Genomic DNA, 5,741 nt, shown 5'->3' with positions numbered 1-5,741 from the left:
TAGGGTGAACTGCAAAGAATGGGGCAGACAATCCCCAAAGCTGGTAGATATCCAATACTTAGATTTATCAAGTCAGCAAAAAAAAGCTTCTATAATACCTCACTGGTTACCCAGAAGCCAACAACAAAGTTCCCTTAACGTATCCTAGCTTCAGGCATCCGCCCAGATAGCCAAGTCAGATATGATGAGGATTACTGAAAATTTTATTCATCATATAAAAAAGTTCTACCAATCCCAAAGGATGCGACACATGACCTCCCAGGTTAATGAATATTCCAGATCTTACCCAAATACACGCTTACAGCCAATTCTTATTAACTAAACTAAAATTTATGAAAAAAGAAAAGAGAGAGAGAGTGTTGGTTAAAAGATTAGTATACATACAGACATCAATATAATTCTTGAGGTTCAGATTTATAGCAGCGATGGTGAACTTTGTAGTTGAACAGAGTTCTTTCAGAATTGGCTCATAGGTTATAGTACAAATTGTATTCAGGGTGGTCCAGTCAAAGCTGAGATCTTAATCTTGTAGCTTAAGCTTCCCCTGCATTGAAGCATCAAGCAGATCTGAGATAACAGGATCAGGACCCAAGGTCTTTTATACAGTTTTCTAGCAGCCACTCAACCATACAGTCCTGGGTGAACAATAGGCTTTTGATGTCACCTTCTGTTTCCTAAACCTCACCGGTAAGTAACTACATGGATTAACATAAAATAATGTATCCATTAAGCAGTTTATCACAAACTGTAAAGAGACATATAGACAATGACATTATTTCACCTAAGATTCATCTAAATGTTAATATTCCATTTTGAGCACTAAATCAATAGCTATAGTGACAGACAGGAACTGTCTGTTTACATGGCTAACATTTAAGAAGCTAATATTAACACATACAATTAGTATCACTTTCAATTCTATTGATAATTCTATTGATAAGCTATTGCCAGCAGGAGAGTGGGGTGGGGGGAGAGAAAACCTTTTGTAGTGGTAAACGCCCATTTTTTCATGCTTTGTATGTATAAGAAGATCTTCTATACTTTTCACAGTATGCATCCGATGAAGTGAGCTGTAGCTCACGAAAGCTTATGCTCAAATAAAGTGGTTTGTCTCTAAGGTGCCACAAGTACTCCTTTTCTTTTTGCGAATACAGACTAACACGGCTGTTACTCTGAAACCTTTCGATTCTCTAGCACTACAGGCTGGCATTTCAAAGTTCTAGCCTATCTAGCAAGGAATGGACTTTAATTACCATTTACTGTTCTCACCTCTCTCTAATGGTTGACTCTGAGCCAATCAGCCAGCAAGCTGCTGAACCCTTTCTGGCCATGTGTCAGACTTTGTATGAGATTTGTTGCAATTATATAACCGTGGTAGCAATAATGATTTTCATGATTATATTTTAATTAGATAATATCACAGAAGTGCTTTGGAGGACAGGGTGAGAATTCAAAACAATCCTGACAAATAGAAGAATTGGTCTGAAATCAGGACTATGAAATGCAGTAAAGACAAGTGCAAAGTGCTTCACTTAGGAAGGAAAAATCAAATGCACAGCTGCAAAATGGGGGATAACTAGGGAGGTGGTGGCACTGCTGAAACGGATCTGGGGTTATTGTGGATTACAAATTGAATGAGTAAGATTTGTTAGTCTCTAAGGTGCCACAAGTACTCCTTTTCTTTTTTCAGTAATGTGATGCAGCCATGACAAAGGCTAAATCTTCTGGGGTGGATTACCAGGTGTGGAGGAAAAATCTAGCAGGCCTAAACTTATAGGCCTAAAACTTTGGTCAAGCTAACTGTTTATACAGAGCATAAGAAGCGGGTGAGGAAAATTCCATTGTAGGGCAGTTATAACAGCATGGCTTAAGAAATGTAACCATAGCAGCTAGAAATTAGGAAAGACAGTTAACCGCAAAAAAACAAACCTGTCAATAACAGGAAAAGCTTGTTTTGCTGTATTCCAGATAAGGCAGAGCGACTGTTAAAAGCTTACATTATATGCCAAATAAGGGAAAACAGAGTTGGTGCAAGTGTGCTTGACCAATTGTGGTTTGGGGACAGAATGAATTTGCAATAGTCAAGTTTATGAAATATATAGCCGCAACGGTTGTGTTAGAAAGGTCACTGACCGCAAAAGAACGGACAGTGAACAACAAGAGGGGCCTAGTGGGGGAGACACTCGTTTTTTGCTTTTGACCATGGTTAACTTTGCAATGTATTCCAAATAAGGTAATTAATATGGAAGTATGTGTAATTTGTCTGTGGTGTGTGCTTTGCATCGGGGGGCAGCTACTTTGAGCTGTTACCCCCTGCGCTTGTAATCAATAAAGGCCTGTTCTGATCCAAACACAACGCGTGGTTAATTTTCCACCATGCCAGGAGTGTTCGATATCAGACATGGGAAGTCATTGTCCTGCTCTACTCAACACTGGTGAGGCCTCAGCTGCAGAAATATGTCCAATTCCGGGCACCGCACTTTAGGGAACATGTGGACAAAGGGGAGAGAGTCCAGAGGACAGCAACAAAAATGATCAAAGATTTAGAAAACCTGACCTGTGAGGAAAGGACTAAAGATGTCCTGTTTCTTCAACTGGGCAGGTTTAGTCTGGAGAAAAGCCTGAAGGGGGCCTGATGACAGTCTTCACATATGTTAAGGGATCTTATAAAGAAGAGGGGGATCAACTGTTCTCCATGTCCATGGATGGTAGGAAAAGCAATGGGCTTAGTCTGCAGCAAGGGAGATTCAGGAGAGATATTAGGGAAAACTTTCTAACTCTCCGTCTGTTTAAGCTCTAGAGCAGGCTCCCAAGGGAGGTGGTGGAATCCCACCATTGGAGGTTGTAAAGACCAGGTTGAACAAACACCTGTCAGGGCTGGTCTAGGTTTGCTTGGTCCTGCCACAGCACAGGGGGCTGCACTAGATTCCTCGTGAGGCCCTTTCCAGCCCCACAATTTCTAGGATTCTATGACTAGGTGTCAGAAAATGAGTTACGGGTCCTTGCCCCTCTAGAGGGGCTGACTCCGACCTGGCCCTGTTGTGATGCACTGGCTGGCTCATGGAGGTGGGGAATGGGACGTGGATCTTTTCCCTTCTACGGGGTGCCAGCTAGGGTGACCAGATAGCAAGTGTGAAAAATTGGGACAGGGAGTGTGTGCCTGTGGGGGGATAATAGGCATCCATATAAGACGAAGACCCAAATATCGGGATTTTCCCTATAAAATCGGGACATCTGATCACCCTAGTGTCAGTTCCCATCTGGCCTGAGGGCAGGGCACTGGCTGGTTCATGGGCAGACATGCCAAACCCACAAAAAAAACCCTGTAGAAATTGGGCTTGTTTTCGGCTTAATTGGCTTGTGAGTTTTTGTTGGCTAGTTTGGCTTGTAGCTTGTTGCTTTTTTTTTTATTCACTCCCGGCAAGTAGGAGAATGGAGGAAAGAGTGAGTGGTGCACAGCGGGCCCCCACAGTTCCAGACTCCACACGGGGGGATCTAGTCATATAGAGTGTTGGGGTTCTTAGGGACTGGCTTGTTTTAGCCTTGTTTTGAAATGGGATTAGCTTGATTATTGGCTTATTGTGAAAGTCAGGATGCTTACTTACCACGTGAAAGTTGGCAACTGTGCTCATGGGGTGGGCAATTGGTTCAAGGACTTTTCCTGTCTAGGTGTCACCAGTTACAATTTGGCCACAAGTTGCGCGGCTAAGCGGGGCTTCGGGGGTCTGTGTGTCAGGAGCATCTGGTGAATTTTCGAGTGGGGCATAGCAGAAACCCCTGGGGCTGCCCCACACCATAAATTTCCCTTAATTCCAGACCTCTGGGAGCACTTCATCCTTCCCTCTAATTCCCACCCTGATTTGCCCTGTCTCCCGAGGTCTCCCTCTTCCCTTCTCCCCAGATCCTGGGGCTTACTCCCTGCCCTGTCCCCTGATTAGCCATCACCCCCAGCCCCTTATGCCTTTCCACTTCCCTAGACCTCATCCTGCCCTCCTGCAGGCCATTAACCAGCTTAGCATGATGGCTTTTCCCCCGCTCATCCGGCCTATCTCCCTCCTTTGCGCCGGGGCCTCCATAGGTTATTTGTCAATGTTTCCTCCAGCTTCTCCTCCCCTGCAGACTGTGATCAAGGGCTGAAATGGAGCCCAACTGGGTAGTGAGCCAGGGGCATACGGGAGGAGACAGTCAGTAAACAAAGCCAGTCACAAGAATTCCTCAGAACTGGGAGTAAAAGGAAATAACCTGCCAGGTGGGCTGGGGAGTGGAAAATTGACAGGGTGTGTTGGCCAAGGTGTGGGCTTCAAACAGCTCTGCCAGTGCCACTCACTCCTGGCTAGCCCAGTCCTGAGCTCTTCCCATCCCCAGCTCTGACAGTGCCCTGACCCTCCTGAACCTCTGCCCCCTGCTAGCCCAGACCTTGTTTCCTCCATCCCCCACATCTCTGCTTGCAGCCATCAAGTCTAACACTCAGCCTCTTGTTATCTGGGTCACCCCAGTCCTGGCATGTTGGACAGTGAGAGGGTCGTGTTAACACCTGTGACTCACTGAGCCACCATATTCCATCAACATTAACATGTCCCTGTGCATGGCAGCAGGTTTGGGAATAAACAAGTGTCAGAACCATGGTGGACTCTGCATTTTAGACACACCCTGTGTGATGCTGCATTAGCCACCCCACATCTCCGTGCCTAGGTTGAACCCTCTTCAGAAAGGGGTTAAAATCACACTCCCTTGGTCACTGTAGGCCTGTTGCACAGCCAGGGGAAAGACCCCAGTGGATTTCATTGGTTTGCCAAGGCAATCAGTGAGGGCTAGAGGAAAGAGACCTGGGCCGGGATCAGGCCTTCCTTTGTCTCACCCACTGCCACACCCCTAAGGAAATGCCTTTTCTAGGGGATTTCTCGGTGTGAGGGGGTCACTCTGCAGGGCTGGCAGAAACACATTTTGAGCTGATCACAGTCTGGGGCTGTGCCGCTGTGTTTGCCCAGGGGTGGCTTCCAGCTCTGAGCTCCTCCTAAGGGGACGAGATTAAGAGCCTTTTTTGGAGATGGAAATGTTTAGGAGGCTGCAGAGCACCCCCAGGAGACCTGTCCCTGCACAGTAACAAAGGCTGGTTTGGGGGGAATGGATCACTCCAGTGGGACCCAGACAAGCTGCTCAGCCCAGACCCTCACCCCTGGCTCTGGCCTGTCAGACAGGGGTACTGGGTGCAGAGCTCAGGGCATTGTTTGTAAACCAGGGCTCATGGCTTTGATTCCCACTGGGCTACAGGGTTCAGCTCTCAAGGGGTTCGCCTCTCCTCCCTGATGGGCTGGGGACACACAGTGGTCATAGGCTGGAGGGTGAAACCTTCTCCCTGCGACTAACACAGGGAAAGGTGCATCCCCGCACAGAGTCAGTTAATGAATGGAAACAGGTCTGAGCGTCACACAGTAGGGTGCCCAAGTGGAGCTGGGTGTGGGGATGGATAACAGGGGTTTGAGGGTCAGGACAGAGGGCTACCTACAGAGTTGTGGTGGGGAGGGAATGAAAGGCTGGACTAGGAAGGAAATGGGGGTCAGGAGTGAGGGGCACGAGCAGAGCTGGGAGAGCCCAGGGCTGGGATAGCAGGGGTGTGGGTTTGGATTGAGTGGCACAGGCAGAGCTGTTTGAAGCCCACACCTGTCGTTTCACCACTTCCCAGACCATCTGAACTTCTATTGACTGGTTTGTTTGCTGATTGGCACCTCCCATATCTCCCT

Source organism: Chelonia mydas, chromosome 13, assembly GCF_015237465.2.
Source record: "Chelonia mydas isolate rCheMyd1 chromosome 13, rCheMyd1.pri.v2, whole genome shotgun sequence".
Classification (NCBI taxonomy): Eukaryota; Metazoa; Chordata; order Testudines; family Cheloniidae; genus Chelonia; species Chelonia mydas.
This window is presented reverse-complemented; position numbering follows the sequence as displayed.